We start from the raw sequence: 17,751 nt of genomic DNA, 5'->3' as shown, positions 1-17,751 counted from the left end.
CCATCCATCCATCCATCTATATATCCATCCATCCATCCTCCAACCATCTGTCCATCCATCCATCCATCCATCCATCCATCCATCCATCATCCACCCATCTGTCCATCCATCCATCTGTCCATCGATCCATCTGTACATCTGTACATCCATCCATCTATCTGTCTGCCCATCCATCCATCCATACATCCATCATCCACCCATCTTTCCATCCAAACCATCCACCATCATCCATCCGTCTGCCTATCCATCTGTCTATCCATCCATCCATCTATCCATCCATCCATCCATCCATCCATGCATCCATCCATGCATCCATCCATCCATCCATCCATCCTCCAACCATCTGTCCATCCATCCATCATCCACCCATCTGTCCATCCATCCATCCACCATCATCCACCCATCTGTCCATCCAAACCATCCACCATCATCCATCTGTCTATCCATCCATCTATCTATCCATCCATCCATCCATCCTCCAATCATCTGTCCATCCATCCATCCACCATCATCCATCCGTCTGCCCATCCATCTGTCTATCCATCCATCCATGTATATATCCATCCATCCATCCTCCAACCATCTGTCCATCCATCCATCCATCATCAACCCATCTGTCCATCCATCCATCCACCATCATCCATCCATCCATCATCCACCCATCTGTCCATCCAAATCATCCACCATCATCCATCCGTCTGCCCATCCATCTGTCTATCCATCCATCTGTCTATCCATCCATCCATCTATCTATCCATCCATCCATCCATCCATCCATCCATCCTCCACCCATCTGTCCATCCAAACTATCCACCATCACCCATCCATCTGTCCATCCATCTGTCTATCCATCCATCCATCTATCTATCCAACCATCCATCCATCCATCATCCACCCATCCACCATCATCCATCCATCCATCCATAATCCACCCATCTGTCTATCCATCCATCATCCACCCATCCGTCCATCTGTGAAATATCTACTCCACTTACTGTAACTTTGTAGTCTGTTTTCTTTGTATCGAGCAAAGAGGTCAATCTGTAACATTTAGATCCTCTGTTGCTAAAACTTCCATGCGCTTTGTGAATTCACAGGTCAGAGTTCATCAGACGTCTACGTTCTCGCTCTCTGGCTGTCATCGTTAGCGTATGCCACAGACATATGCAGATCACTGTGATTTATTTATGGATTGGCTCGTTCATCTCTTAACATGGGCTCACAAGGCATGAACAGATGGTTCACATCATCATAAGATGCTGATGAAAAATGTATTCACTCAAAGGTGGGTAGAGTATCCAAAAACTGTACTCAAGTAAAACTACAAGTACTTATAGAAATATTTACTCAAAGTAAAAGTAAAAGTAATAATCTTAATAGTTACTTGAGTAAGAGTAAAAAGTATCCAATGAAAAAACTACTCAAGTAGCTAGTTACTAGTTACTTCGGATAATATATGTATATATATAACATGATATTATTTAGATATTTTTAATTTAAATGACTATTATGATCATAATTAGGCTATCTCTGCAACAAAAACAGAAGAGACAAGCATTATTTCTGCCATCTGTAGCCTGAAAATGATTGCCTGTCCTTTGGTTTGTAAAATAGTAACTTATACAACTACATTTGGATTATTAGACAATGTGGAAATAAAGTGAATCTGCAGAGTTTTGCATTCAAAGGCTTTTAAAGGCAGGAATCATTGACACAGAGAAGAAAGAGTTAAAACTCTTCACTTGTACTCGCGCTCATGACCGCTACTGAACATCTAAACACAAACAACGATCAAATGCACATTGACGGATCTTCTTCCGTCTGTTCTCCAAAATGTAATCAAATGTATATTTCTGCAAGCATGTTTAAACTGGTTAACTGTGTCTCAGGCTGACAAAGGCATTCGTTTTCAAGACGATTTCACACGCCACTGCGCAATACACACAAATGACCGCAGGATGGCGGGTGTCACAACCGACGCAACGTCATAGAATGTCTCTTAACAGGGGAAGTTCACGCCCACTTTTAGGGGAAAACAAACCGCCATACAGTATCAAATCGAGGAAGTGCTAACCTCACAACATGCCAAATAGTTGTTGTGTGGTTGGGTGCACCAATAATGTTTGTAAAAACTCACATTTGAAATTCATTCCTTTGCCATGTAAAAAGTAATATCCGGACAGAAGGCAAATATGCACTATACTAGCAACCTTAAACATTAGGGTTAGGGTACAGTTTAAGTTATGTAAGCTTCCCACAACTCTAATGTTTTACAACCTATCATGATTGTGTTATTAGATAGATAACTGCTGGGCTGTCTTATAGTGTATATGTCGGTTATCAACTAGCCCAGGCTACCTGCCATCATCATCCATATCTCGCTGTTATGGAAATATCATGAATTACGGATGATGCTATCGGAAGCTAAGTCAGGCTGGACAGAAAAGTGCACTCAGTACTCTAAATATAAAGACATAATATACATTTAAAGATGTTTACTTTCAAAAATGAAGTAAAATCATTCACTGGCTTACCTGGTGACTTTATGAGGTATGAGGAAATCTATGAGGAATTCATATGGTGTCCGGGTAAGACACCTCTGGCCACTGGGTGGGGTTGTTACACCAATTTGACACTGGGAGAATGTATTTAAATCGACCAAATTAAGTTTGTTGATGTATCTTTTACGCTCTATGGCAGGCAGGGTGGGCATATAATTACTTGACATGTTTAATCTTAGTGATTTCTTAAGTTATTCACGACTGCCGGCTCTGTACGGACGTTAATTTGTGCCGCTATTTTGTATTGAAGTCTATGGGAAGTCTAGTTTATATTTTCCCCTAAAAAGGGGCGGTGACGAAATTGACAGTTAAATTGCCGGATGCTCCGGTAGTACGTATAAACTGTGAACAATGGTAGCTTATTTAATGTATAAATTAAGGGTATATGTCCAACAAACTGGTAATGTCATACTTTGTAGTAGTGCTATCGTGGCGTAATCTGTTTGGTTGTAAAATGAAATCGAGTATTAAATGAAATCGAATGTATCGTCCTGCGGAATCATTCATTCAGAGACAGCATACGAAGATGCTCAACTAATAAAGATCTTCATCGCTGGCAAACAATATGATGCATTTGCAGATTTGCATTTACTTGACTGTACTTCATCCAACGCTCTCGATGTTCTTAAACCTTCCTGTTACGACTTCGACTGTGAAACCGCTTCAGACAATTCAGTGCATGAAGGAAACTGAACAAATCATTCAAACTGAGATAGATCTGCCATAAATTTAGACAGATCTGCCAACTTGTTTGATGAAGTCTTTGAACAGAATCGACCCAAAAGAGTGATTCATTTGTGAATTGAGCAGCGCTCATGCCCCAGAAAATAGATACAGTGCTCTTGGAATAAACTACGCGTTTAACAACATGTAGGCTATTGCATTAAAATAAAGTAATGAGAGGAACGTCGCCCAACGTAACGAAGTAAAAGTACAGTTTTTTCATTTTAAATGTACTCGAGTTAAAGTAACAGTACCCACATTTAAATCTACTCTTAAAAGTAAAAATTTTCCCAAAAAGTACTCACGTAAATGTAACGAAGTAAATGTACTTCGTTATTACCCACCTCTGTCTGAAGGCTTTCCAAAAAAGGAAAGGCTAGAAGGAGAGAGGATTTTCAAAAACAAAGACCTTCCGGGGAAGACGCTGAATTATTCAGGACTTCAAGGGTGCTTGGAAAGTGACGGTCACGTGATTAGGTAATAAGTGAGGCATGCTGCGTTTCGCGCCCTGTTGCAAATGTTTGCTCATTATACCTCACCGATTGTAACCTAACTCGCTCCTAAAACCTATCCAAAAGTGGTGGATTCACTATCTTGTTGATCTGCTGCAATTATGCCGAAGGCTAAAGCGGTACAAACCGACTCAAACGCCGAGACGGTCACCATGGCGTCACTCACCCAACTGCTTGAGTCTCATCGAACCGCCATCTCCGATGACTTCAAACGAACTCTCTCAGCTCTCGAGACCAAACTGAACGGTGTCATAACTACAGTGACAGAACACTCCGAGAGACCTGAAAGCTGCCAATGAAGCTATTGTCAAGCCCCAGACGGACCATGCTAAACTAGCAACTAAAGTTGTCGACCTCGAATCACGAAGCCGTCGTAACAACATTAGGGTAATCGGTGTACCTGAATCCGTGGAGGGGATACAACCGACAGTTTTCTTCGCCAGGATGCTCGAGGAGGTCTTTGGAGCAGTCCTCGATTCGCCTGTGGAGTGTGAAAGGGCTCATAGAGCCCTGGCACCTAAACCTCCACCCGACCAGCGGCCAAGACCGGTCATCATCCGTTTCCTCAGGTTCCAGGTAAAGGACAAGATCATCCGTCATGCCCGGAACATGAGGGGTAGGCTGAAATTCCGGGACTATTCCATTCTTGTGTTTGAGGATTATCCTCTAGAGGTTGTGCAGCAGCGGAACGAGTTCAAGGTGGTCATGTCGGAGTTGTACGACCGAGGGTTCAAGCCGGCCCTGCTGTACCCGGCCAGGCTTTACATCAAGATTGAGTCGGGAGGTAGGAAACACTTTCCAACGGTAGCTGAGGCTGAAGCCTTTATTGTCTCCTTGCCCTCACGGAACACGTGAGATCATGTTAGTTTATATTCATGCGACGAGGATGCTGCAGGCTACGACTTAGACATAGAGTTCTTATTCTTTCTGTCGTTTGAAGTAGAGTTCCTATTTTGCATCCTCCATTGACAACGGTGATTGGCATCCACTTTTGCTGATTACGCGAGACAGTGTCTCTATCCTGACTCTATCATGCCTTAATCTTTCCAATAGACTACTCCCTTTCACGGGTGGTTGGACTATGTTTCCAGGACGGAAAGGTGAGAGACATTTTTTTACGTTCTATATTGAGTTTTTTCTCTTCTTTCTTTTTTCTTTTTTGCTAGTTGGCTCTGATGACTGCGGCGTGGTACAAATTACTACACAATGGTACTACAATATCTTCTCATGTGTGTTTTGTGTGTATGCATGTGCGTTTGGTTGCTACGTTTGTGTTTGTGGCTACTGCTGTGTCAATGTTTTAATGTAATTCCAGAAAACTCCATGACCAATTTATACTGTTTATATGGGTTTTGATGATCTTAAAATCATTGGAGATTTTCAGCACTGCATAGACATGGGTGGCAATATAACTTGTAATGTTTTTGACCTTGATAATCTAAAACCATTAAATTATATTTATAATTATTCACTGTTACATTTAAACTTTAGAAGCTTAAACAAACATCATACTGATTTAGCCTCCCTATTATCTAATTTAAGCTGTCACTTCAATGTTATTGGATGTAGTGAAACTTGGCTCAATGACTTTTCAAATGCCGATTTACTTAACCTCGAGGGGTACAATATACACATTAAGAACAGACCAAATAGAACAGGTGGAGGGGTCTTCCTTTATGTTAAGAGCAGTCTTCAAGTCAATTTCTGTGATTATTATTTAGAGGATGACCATTGTGAGTCTCTATTCATCGAGATTAACAATTCTGACAAAACATTTATTGTAGGTGTTATTTATCGTCCACCAGATTCGGCTCTCAACATATTTTGCAGTAAATTGGAAGATCTATTACATAAATTGAATAAGCAAAAAAAAGACTGCATACTTCTTGGTGACTATAATATTGATATCTCTAAGGAAGACTGGGCAAAACATGACTTCATGAACACATTGCATTCCTCCTCTTTTTTCCCCACCATTAATAGATTTACTAGAGTTACACCGACATCTTAAACAATTTTTGATAATATCGTGACTAATATTCAAAATGTTAAGTTGGAGACAGGAGTCGTGCAGTCTGACATCACAGATCATTTTCCCATTGTAATATTTTTTGGCTCTGGTAAATTAGTCTCTCCTTCACTTTCTAAAATTAAATCTAAAATCATCAACTAGAGAAACTTACAACATTTAACTGTTAATTTGCAGGCCAAATCATGGGATTCTGTCTATGATAGTGTGACTCCTGATGCTGCATATGACAGTCTGTTAAAGATCATTCAAGGTTCCATCCAAGACACAATTCCTGAGAAGACTGTCAGATGCAATACTACTCTCCAGAACCCCTGGATTACAAAGGGGATTTTGAAATCGATTAAATATAAGGGTAAGCTTTATAAATCCTACATAAAAAATCCTTCTAACTTAAAAAAAGAGAAATATATTTCCTATAAAAATAAATTAACACAGATCATAAGAAAAAGAAAACAAATTCATTATACAGAACTATTAAAAGCTTCGCAAGGGGACTGCAGGAGGTCATGGAATGTTCTAAATGAAGTTCTCAATAGGATACATAAATCGACTGTTTTACCTGACATTGGTGATGCCAAAGCTGATCTAGCACAGACTTTTAATAATCATTTTGCTTCAATAGGTGCAAATCTGTCTAAAAAGATAAGCCAACCCCAGGGTGTCACCTACAAGCATTTTCTCTCTGGTAGCTACACTCATTCATTTTTTATGATGCCAACAGATGGTAATGAACTACTCAAGATCATATTAGACTTGAGGAGCTCATGCTCCTCTGGTGTGGATGGAATATGTAGTAGGATCATGAAGGCCATAGCGAGCATCGTTGTAGACCCACTGGCTCATTGTATTAATCTGTCTTTATCAACTCGTATTGTACCCAAAATGACAAAAATTGCTAAAATAATTCCAATTTTTAAATTGGGCGACAGAAATGATATGAGCAATTACCGGCCCATATCAATTTTACCCACTTTCTCTAAAGTATTGGAGAAAGTGGTATACAATAGACTCAGTGGTTATCTTGACAAATTGAATATTCTTGTTCCTTCACAATATGGTTTTAGAAAAAAGAGCACAACCTGTATGGCCATACTTGACTTAGTAGAACAAATTAACGACTGTATTGAAGAGGGAAAATACTAATATACTAAATACTTCTTGGACCTATCAAAAGCATTTGACACAATTGACTTTGACATTTTATTGTACAAATTACATCATTATGGTATCAGAGGTCTCGCACTTGAATGGTTCAGAAATTATCTAAATGAGAGGGAACAGTATGTCCATATCAATGATCAAAACTCTATTTTTAAGCCTATAATCTATGGGGTCCCCCAGGGTTCAATCTTGGGGCCACTTTTATTCATTCTATACATAAATGATTTTATAAATTCTTCAAAAATATTTCATAAAATAATCTTTGCTGACGACACAATTTTATTTACATCACACAGGAACCCATTATGCTACAAGACATAGTAAACTCAGAGTTAACCAAAGTTGACTCCTGGTTTAAGTGCAATAAACTGTCATTAAATATCAGCAAAACAAATTTCATTTTATTTAATTCGAAAAAAAATCCTCTTATTTAAAAAACACTACTCACTGCCTGATTAAAATGAATGGGCAGGTGATAAAAAGAGTGTTATCAACTAAATTTCTGGGGGTCCTCATTGATGACTCTCTTAGCTTTAAATGTCATATTGACCACCTTGTAAATAAACTGTCTAAGTATGTTGGCTTGTTTTATAAGATCAGACATTTTCTTCCTCTGTCTGCCCTTATGATGTTGTATAAAACTTTCTTTGAACCACATCTCAATTACTGTAATGTGATATGGTGCAACGGCTTTACAAGTCATCTTAAAATACTTGAATCCTTGCAAAAGAAGGCCATACGGGCGTTGTCCTGGTCAGAGATAAATTCCCCGACCCGCCCTCTATTCTATCGCTCTAAGTTATTAAGACTAGCTGAGCTAAATGAATATCATAATGCTTGTTTAATGTTTCAAATTGTAAATAGCCTGAACCCTAGATTGAGTAACCTTGTTCCTATCTCCAGCCCACAGCATACATACACAAACGAGAATCAAACCACTTATATTTGGAAAATATTGCAGACATGTGCGCACCAGTATGAGTGTTGTCTGTAGGGGTCCGCAGATCTGGAACAGGGTTGATGATGGTATTAAGATGTTGCCTTCTATCTCCAACTTCAAAAGACTTGGGACTTGGCTTGACCTTGAAAAGGCTGAACTAGGACTTGTCTTGGCTTGACCTTGAACATGCTGATCTAGGACTTGGACTGACCTTGAACAGGCTGAACTAGGACTTGGCTTGACCTTGAAAAGGCTGAACTAGGACTTGTCTTGGCTTGACCTTGAACAGGCTGAGCTAGGACTTGGCTTGACCTTGAACAGACTGGACTAGGACTTGGCTTGACCTTGAAAATGCTGATCTAGGGCTTGACTTGGTTTGACCTTGACATGCTGATCTAGGACTTGACTTGGCTTGACCTTGACATGCTGATCTAGGACTTGGCTTGACCTTGAACAGGCTGAACTAGGACTTGGCTTGACCTTGAAAAGGCTGAACTAGGACTTGTCTTGGCTTGACCTTGAACATGCTGATCTAGGACTTGGACTGACTTTGAACATGCTGATCTATGTCTTGAATTGACCATGAACAGGCTGAACTAGGACTTGACTTGGCTCGACCTTGAACAGGCTGAACTAGGACTTGGCTTGACCTTGAAAAGGCTGATCTAGGACTTGACTTGACCTTGAACAGGCTGAACTAGGACTTGGCTTGACCTTGAACAGGCTAAACTAGGACTTGGCTTGACCTTGAAAAGGCTGATCTAGGACTTGACTTCGCTTGACCTTGACATGCTGATCTAGGACTTGACTTGGCTTGACCTTGACATGCTGATCTAGGACTTGGCTTGACCTTGACATGCTGATCTAGGACTTGGCTTGACCTTGAACAGGCTGAACTAGGACTTGGCTTGACCTTGAAAAGGCTGAACTAGGACTTGTCTTGGCTTGACCTTGAACATGCTGATCTAGGACTTGGATTGACTTTGAACATGCTGATCTAGGACTTGAATTGACCATGAACAGGCTGAACTAGGACTTGACTTGACTTGACTCACCAAACAGCAGGTTAAACAAAACAAAGCTAGAAAAGGAAAAATGATAACATGAGGGTTATTTACTAACAGACTATTGACTAATAAGAACCGCATGTGAACAATCAAACAAAGAGCCAATGAGAAAACAGAATTGATGAAACAAGAACCAATCAGAACATTACACATAGTATAAGACTAGTGAAGCACATGACATGATCACATGATGTTATAAGGGAATCAAATGACAAACAGGAACCATGCATGAATATGAAAAGTACAAATTTAAAGACATGAAAACATAAACATGAACCAAAACCCAAAGCCAAACGTGACAATAATAGGCCCTGTTTAAAGTCCAGATACATCTCGTTTCAGAAGAATATAGTAGTTTTGTTTGGCTTACATACTTAACTAATTTATAATTACTGTAAAGAATGAATTAGTAAAAGTAAGCCTATATCTCTTGCTGAGTTATTCGTATAACAACTTTGTCTAATTCTTCCCAGTTATTAGGTTTTTCTTGGATGTGTAGTAAGACAACGGCTTCATAACTTCCTCTGCTGTCCATGTGATTGTGCTATATATCTGCATCCTGCACATAAAAGGTAAGATTAGCCTTTTTTCATCCCAGTGCATCAGCAATTGATATATTCATGGAATATTTTCAGGAAACACTCAATCTGGGTTATATATCCTCATGTTTTCACTGCAGCAATAGTGGATTTGTGAACATGTGCAAAAGTAGTCAGGTCTCCATATGCATATTTTTTTAATTTAATTTTTTTTGTGTGTAAATAAATCACATTTCTAGAATGTGTTTATAAAAACTAAATTTTGTTTAAAAATTCTAATCGTTATTTATTCTAATTCAATAATGAAATGTCAGTTTAGGTGTACTTGTACTTGCATCAAAAAAATAATTGTTAGGTACAAAATTTACTTATTATGTTCCACATGTTTTATTTCAAAACACTTGTGCTGCTGTTGAGGTGGAAACGGAAACGGGTAAGGTTCGGGACAGGTTTGGTGGTATAGGTGTGTTTAAAGCTGGGTTAAGCGATAAGAGAAGAGTCAAATGTGTAATCAACCAAAATTAATTACAGCTGTAATTACATGCATGTATTTTTTTAAAAATACAAGTACAATGTAAAAACATGTATGTACACAATAAGTGCAGTGTATCAAATGATTAATTTAAATGTTAGTACATAGAAGTTAAATATAAATAATCATATAACGTGGGACCAAAATGTTAGTAATTTATTTGGATCGCCCATAAGGCAGTATATATCTGTAGCATTCATAATTCATAAACTCGTTCTTGATGCCTGCCAATGAGTGTGGTTATGTTCAGTTCATTAGTATTATATAGAACATCAGTGGTCAGCACCTCTCAAGAGGCTTTACTGTAGGGTTTATTGATTTAACCTACCAAACGGGGGCATTCAGTCAGTGTGCAACATCATATCAGTCATGTCATATAAACTAGCCCTCTACCGCAGTCTATAGTGTGCATCGCCATGCTAATGTCTTGACTTGGCATTGCTGTGGTGAGTGAATGTAAAACTCCTGCACTGCAGCAGATTTAGGAGGAAAGATGTGCTTTCTCTTCTGTCAATGATGCACAGTCCAGAGCTCATTCTCATATTGATATCTCAATTGTTGAGTATTTTCTCCTTAAAACTGCAGTGAACCAAAGACAGTCTCAAAAACACGGTTTGAAATCACTGGTGTTTTCTGAGGTCACACACTACCTTCCTTGTAACCAATCAGATCAACGTGTGATCGTCAACGAGTGGATCTCTGAGCTGGTGTGAGTGAGTGGAGGCGGGGCTCATTTGCATATTCATATAAACCGCGTTTAATAAACGAGGCAAGGGTGTAGAGTTACATTCAAGCTAGTTTAAGGAATGAATAATTTTTTTTCTTCCTAATGGAAAAAAACATTTAAATGTATAATTTTGGTAATCAAAGATGAGTTTTAAGGGATACAATCATTGACTACAGGGGGACTTTAACCATTTTACAAGAACCAATGTCAAGACACCATATTAGGTCTTTTTCTTTTTAAACATTAATTGGTTTAAGTTGTTAATAGTTAATCTTTATAAACAATAATAATTTATAACACTATTATTATTATTTTTGTGCAAAATTGCAACAATACTGAACAATTTATAATATAGAAAACTTGTAAAGCATTTTAAATGGTTTACTTCAGTTTATGAATGAATGGTTGTTTTATTAATTTATAAAGAAATACAGGTCCTTCTCAAAAAATTTGCATATTGTGATAAAGTTCATTATTTTCCATAATGTAATGATAAAAATTAAACTTTCATATATTTTAGATTCATTGCACACCAACTGAAATATTTCAGGTCTTTTATTGTTTTAATACTGATGATTTTGGCATACAGCTCATGAAAACCCCAAATTCCTGTCTCAAAAAATTAGCATATCATGAAAAGGGTCTCTAAACAAGCTATTAACCTAATCATCTGAATCAACTAATTAACTCTAAACACCTGCAAAAGATTCTTGAGGCTTTTAAAAACTCCCAGCCTGTTTCATTACTCAAAACCGCAATCATGGGTAAGACTGCCGACCTGACTGCTGTCCAGAAGGCCATCATTGACACCCTCAAGCAAGAGGGTAAGACACAGAAAGAAATTTCTGAACAAATAGGCTGTTCCCAGAGAGCTGTATCAAGGCACCTCAGTGGGAAGTCTGTGCGAAGGAAAAAGTGTGGCAAAAAAACGCTGCCCAACGAGAAGAGGTGACCGGACCCTGAGGAAGATTGTGGAGAAGGACCGATTCCAGACCTTGGGGGACCTGCGGAAGCAGTGGACTGAGTCTGGAGTAGAAACATCCAGAGCCACCGTGCACAGGCGTGTGCAGGAAATGGGCTACAGGTGCCGCATTCCCCAGGTCAAGCCACTTTTGAACCAGAAACAGCGGCAGAAGCGCCTGACCTGGGCTACAGAGAAGCAGCACTGGACTGTTGCTCAGTTTTGCATGTCATTCGGAAATCAAGGTGCCAGAGTCTGGAGGAAGACTGGGGAGAAGGAAATGCCAAAATGCCTGAAGTCCAGTGTCAAGTACCTACAGTCAGTGATGGTCTGGGGTGCCATGTCAGCTGCTGGTGTTGGTCCACTGTGTTTTATCAAGGGCAGGGTCAATGCAGCTAGCTATCAGGAGACTTTGGAGCACTTCATGCTTCCATCTGCTGAAAAGCTTTATGGAGATGAAGATTTCATTTTTCAGCACGACCTGCCACCTGCTCACAGTGCCAAAACCACTGGTAAATGGTTTACTGACCATGGTATTACTGTGCTCAATTGGCCTGCCAACTCTCCTGACCTGAACCCCATAGAGAATCTGTGGGATATTGTGAAGAGAAAGTTGAGAGACGCAAGACCCAACACTCTGGATGAGCTTAAGGCCGCTATCGAAGCATCCTGGGCCTCCATAACACCTCAGCAGTGCCACAGGCTGATTGCCTCCATGCCACGCCGCATTGAAGCAGTCATTTCTGCAAAAGGATTCCCGACCAAGTATTGACTATTGAGTGCATAACTGAACATAATTATTTGAAGGTTGACTTTTTTTTATTTATTAAAAACACTTCTTTTATTGGTCGGATGAAATATGCTAATTTTTTGAGACAGGAATTTTGGGTTTTCATGAGCTGTATGCCAAAATCATCAGTATTAAAACAATAAAAGACCTGAAATATTTCAGTTGGTGTGCAATGAATCTAAAATATATGAAAGTTTAATTTTTATCATTACATTATGGAAAATAATGAACTTTATCACAATATGCTAATTTTTTGAGAAGGACCTGTATTTTGATAATAAATTATCTGCCATTTATCAGTAATAGGCAATAACTTATAAAATATATATTGGCTCATTGGTATTGTCCAGAAGTTTAAATTGGTGATTCCCTAGTAAACGGCAAACCAAATAAAAGTGGTTTATATGAATTGTAAAGCTATAAAGCTGGCTGTATCATATTTGATACACAAAAGCCTCTAAATTATCTGTTTTATTACTGTTTAGTATAAACTATTAGTTCTTTTAGTATTTACTTTTTATTTTATTTTTTCTAATTAATATTTCAAGATAAATACTTAAGGGATTTAATCTAAAGTTAAAGTAATTTATATATAGGCTACTTGATCATCCATACATATATTTTTAGGAAAAACATTTTTTTCTTTTTCTTTTTCGAAAACTCTTGTTAAAATCTATCAAAAATGATCCATCGCGTTGAGGAACATTTATTTTAATCTCTCAATTATCACTGAATTGCATTGCATTATATGTTTCAGACTCTCATGTAAACCTTAAAGTCATATGGACCACTTTTATGATGTTTTTATGTTGTTTTACATTGGAGCTAGAAATTGCATCAGTCTAAAAGCCACCCATGGTTTCACAGACTGTTTGCACATCGGTTTGACTTTATCTTCTGGTAAAGAAAAACATTTGAGACGAACGCTGTGCTCTTGGTCTTCTGTAGATTCGTCATCCCTGAACATCCCCCATGTTCCTCTCGCTGCGGTGGACCAGCTCTCCTTCCATCACAGATGATCATGAGGAAACCTGAAGCCGCAGCGCTCTTGATCAAAGCCCAGGCTGAATGCAATATGACAATCGGTGAGCTGTTACCTTGAGTCCAACACAGCACGAATACAGAAGCTCGCTGTGGGCCAGCGATTCAAGCATGTCTCTCTGACAAGCTCCAATAAGATTTTTTAGAAGTGAGGCTTGTTTATGGAGCACTGCTCTTCATTATAGATAGCTTGTGTCTAGTGTAAAATCCATTTTTAGGTTGTGTGCTAAAACAAAAGTGCCAAGTTGAGTCAAAGGCAAAGTGATTATCACACTTGAGCTTGACGGTTCAGTACAGGAGGGATGATGGGTCACGCATCTCAAATGTTTCATCGTGTGTTCACTCGGATACCTGCTTTTCAACTGATCACTTTTCAGCAGTATTTTCAAATCATAGGCTGGAAAGTGAAAAGTCTGATTTATTCTTAAGAATTTGATGGTTCATATAAATTACAGATTTAAAAAAATTGTATTTGTATTTCGTGTAAATGAATATGCTCATGATTAATGCGGCCACACTAATTGAAATGTTCATTCATTCAAAAAGGCCTGTTATTGTGCCAGGAAAATATGATCCTGATTCAATTTTATTGTCAGAAGCTGAATTTTCAGCATCATAACTCTTCAGTCTTCAGTGACACATGATCCTTCAGAAATCATTCTAATATGATGATTTGATGCTCAAGAAACATTTCTGATTATTATCAATGTCGAAAACAGTTCAATGTCGAAAAAGTTCAAAAGAACATTTATTTGAAATATAAATCTTTGTAGCACTTTATTTTACAGTGTCCTTCTTACATATGTTACATGTAATTACCATGGTAATAACAGTAAATTATGCCTAATTACATGCAATTAACCCTCAACCAAATCCTAATCCGACCCTAACCCTATAGTAAGTGCATGTAGTTAATTAATATTACACTGTACTTAAATATTTAAGTACACTGTAACAATGACACCTTAAAATAAAGTGTAACCTAAATCTTTTGTAACATTATAAATGTTTTTAATCTCACTTAATAAAGGTGTATATATATATATATATTAACTTAACCCAAACTTTGGAATGGCAGTGTATCATGTTTCCTTGATGAGCATAGGACACTTCTTTAAAAAATCCTAATTATTTCAAAGATTTGACTTGTAGTGTATATATTTAAATATACACACTAAAAACTCATGGGTCAAAAATAACCCATAATGGGTTAATTTTGACCCAAATCCTGGGTTAAAAAGGGACCAACTAATTTCTGGGTTATTTCAACCCAGAAAATTGGGTTCTTCTTTTTGACCCACATTCTGGGTTAAATACCTGACCCAAATGTTGGGTTTAAAAAACCCAACATAGTAGTTAACTATAACCCAACTTCTGGGTCAAAAGAACAACCCCAATATCTGGGTTGAAATAAACTAGTTACTATGACAGTACTCTTTATTTCAGAAAATAAAACTTTGTTTTACATTATATCTGTCACGGTGTGGTGCAGGCAGAAGAAGAAGAGGAGGAGTCCAAAGTTCCAATTCAAATGTTTTACTAAAAGTACCTCCAAAAAGTACAGACAGGCAGGATGTACACACACTAAACAAGACTACAAAGTAGAACAGCTGATGATGATGATGATGATGGTAATTAACTAAACAGAACACAAACATTGGTCATGTAATTTACTGCAGCTTAACACAATTAAACAGTTCTGCAATTAAGCAAGGCAGTATTAAGAAATTTGACTGGATTTGATTCAGATCCCTCAATATGATACACAACTTGCTGCAGAAACTCCCATGCGGGAGCACACTGCTTGGGGTAGTTGATATCAAGAACATAATATGCCTTGAAGCACACGTCAACTGCTCCAAGCAGTGTGCTCTGAGGGAGTGCCTGACCAGCTAATATAACAAATGCCTGAGAGGCACATTGCTGGGGATCTCCCAGCGCCAGGACAGTGGGGAATGGCTTTGATTGCTGGAGGAATTCCACCATATTTGTTCCAACCTAAAACAGACAGACAGAAAGATAGGTAAAAGAAAGTGAATATTGTGTAGAAGGTGAATTGTAAGCAAGATAATAGACTAGCAGTCTGTGTTATATTACAAGGAAGCCAAATGAGCTGTGGTTCTTAATTGGTGTGTTCTTTATGTGTGGGTCATGAATGTGTACAAGAAAATGTGGGTTGAGAACCACTGAATAATAAAACTTAACATCTTTAACTTCATTTTCTAGTCAGATTGCTACCTTGGATGGCATTGCCCAAAACTTAAATACAACTGAGGAACCTTGGATTTTTTTTTATTTTTTAAATCAGGTTTCACCCTTTAGCTTTCACATGAAACATGTCATTTGGATTGCCTTCTTTCAACTGTAAAGTATGGTTAGAATTAAGAATATTCTCTCTCAGAGTGGTGCTGAGAAACTGGTCCATTGTACTTACAGGCATTTGGTGTATGAACGCTGTCCGGGACTCTTCAGTGGAGTGCCGGATAGTCTTCTTCCCAACCCTGTAGAGGGCCTGTGGCACCATGGTGGGTAGCAGTGTTAGAGCTAGTTCCCCTTTGGCATCTGTAGGCATCTATTTCTTCATCTGAAAAGACAGAAAACAAGACAACATGAGTATTGTTAATAAGTCGAGACAATCTCACCAGTCACTCTTTGATTATCAAGCTAACATAATCACTTTTAATGGAATACTGTGGCTTTTTTGTTTTAAAATGTGGCCCAATTTGCTAGTTAACTAATGTGGTTCTTTTGCAGCATTACCCATTTTTTGTGAATGACAATCTATACTGTCCATCTTTTATTTCATTAACAACTGTAATGACATTAATGCAGAGATGAATATCTGGCCCATTTTATGCATAACAGCTTAAAGATAAGGCACAAGTTTCTAGGCAGTAAAATGCTCACCTCTAAAATTTTCGATCAGCTCAGACAGCGGTTAGCTGAAGAGTGACAAAGCTGTCCATTGACCTGGAAAGAACATAGCAATATAGAAGTTAGCAAACAATTTTCAGGTGATATTCTCAATTCATTCAGTTAACGGACGCTCTGAGGTAAAGTGTTCAGACTGCAGACTCAGCAACCATTGTATTTAATTGTACAGTACAATGTACGGCCAGCAATATTGTACATGATTGTACTGTACAATTTAAATACAATCGTAGCTGAGTCTTCATTCTGAACACTTTACCTCAAAGCATCCGTAACAAATTAATGTAAATTTAATATAAAACTATGAAAATGGCGCTCTGTTGCGCGGCAGGGTTTTGAACAAGGTCCTGAGCCGTTGCTGGGCGCTGGTCGCGGACAGACGCCAAATGGCGCCACAAGGTTATGAAAAATAGAACTTAAAGACCGTGTAAAGTGAATTCAGTCATTTTCTTCTAAACACATTAAATAGGTCATAACAGTTAAATGTATTTCTCAACAATGTGTACAAAGCATTTCAACCATTTTGACACCTAATTTCATGAACTTATCGTTATTTTTAATCATTCAAATCTGGCTGTGTGGTTAATAACACCTTCTTCTTTAGTTTGACAAACTTTACACGGACTTAAAACTAACGTTAGTTAACGTTAGATGTTACCACAGACTTGCCACGGTTAACTTGTTATCTCACCGTAGCAACTAAGTCATGGTAATTTTGTCAGCAAATGGTGCTAAACTAACAACGGGGACATTGACACATAAAAGTTTACGTTACATCAACACTGAAAATACTCGCTTACCTTGAATACACGATGAAGTTTCACCGAAGAGGCACAGGCCAAAAGGATTGAGCGCGAAGCGACAGTTATTTCAAACGAGTCGACGACTGTGAGAAAATTCCAGAAATGCGCGGGCGCGGGCGCGCGCGGGGGTAGAGAGAGAGAAAGAGGCGTTTCTTCTTGCTCTTCTTCTGAATTTCTGGCACACTGATTTAAATAATATAGGGGCAAGGATGTAATATATGAACTTATATCTTCTATTTCTTAGTTAATATATCCATGTTTAGAGGGTGTGACATTTTATTTCTCCTACAAATGGTGATACTGTTTTATCATAATGTACACAATACGCAAGTGTGATTGGTCATTATTATGAACTATGTTGACATGATAATATAATAACTACATAAAATACACCCCTCCAACAAAAAATATATATATAGAGAGAGAGAGAA

At 38.3% G+C, this 17,751-nt stretch overlaps 1 long non-coding RNA gene across 1 annotated transcript; it reads right to left on the bottom strand.

Annotated features, from left to right (window-relative positions):
• Window positions 1-15,206: 15,206 nt before the first annotated feature.
• On the bottom strand, window positions 15,207-17,413 carry LOC143753974 (uncharacterized). Its single transcript, XR_013207846.1, has 4 exons — window positions 17,318-17,413; window positions 16,494-16,556; window positions 16,021-16,170; window positions 15,207-15,584 (listed from the first exon to the last, which is right to left on the bottom strand). It is a non-coding gene; the product is annotated as an uncharacterized LOC143753974 (long non-coding RNA).
• Window positions 17,414-17,751: the final 338 nt, after the last annotated feature.

This window comes from Siphateles boraxobius, unplaced genomic scaffold, assembly GCF_051911475.1.
Source record: "Siphateles boraxobius isolate OS27281-9 unplaced genomic scaffold, OSU_SipBor_1 29, whole genome shotgun sequence".
Classification (NCBI taxonomy): domain Eukaryota; kingdom Metazoa; phylum Chordata; class Actinopteri; order Cypriniformes; family Leuciscidae; genus Siphateles; species Siphateles boraxobius.
Note: the sequence above shows the minus strand (reverse complement) of the source record. Positions and strands in the feature narration are given on the sequence as shown.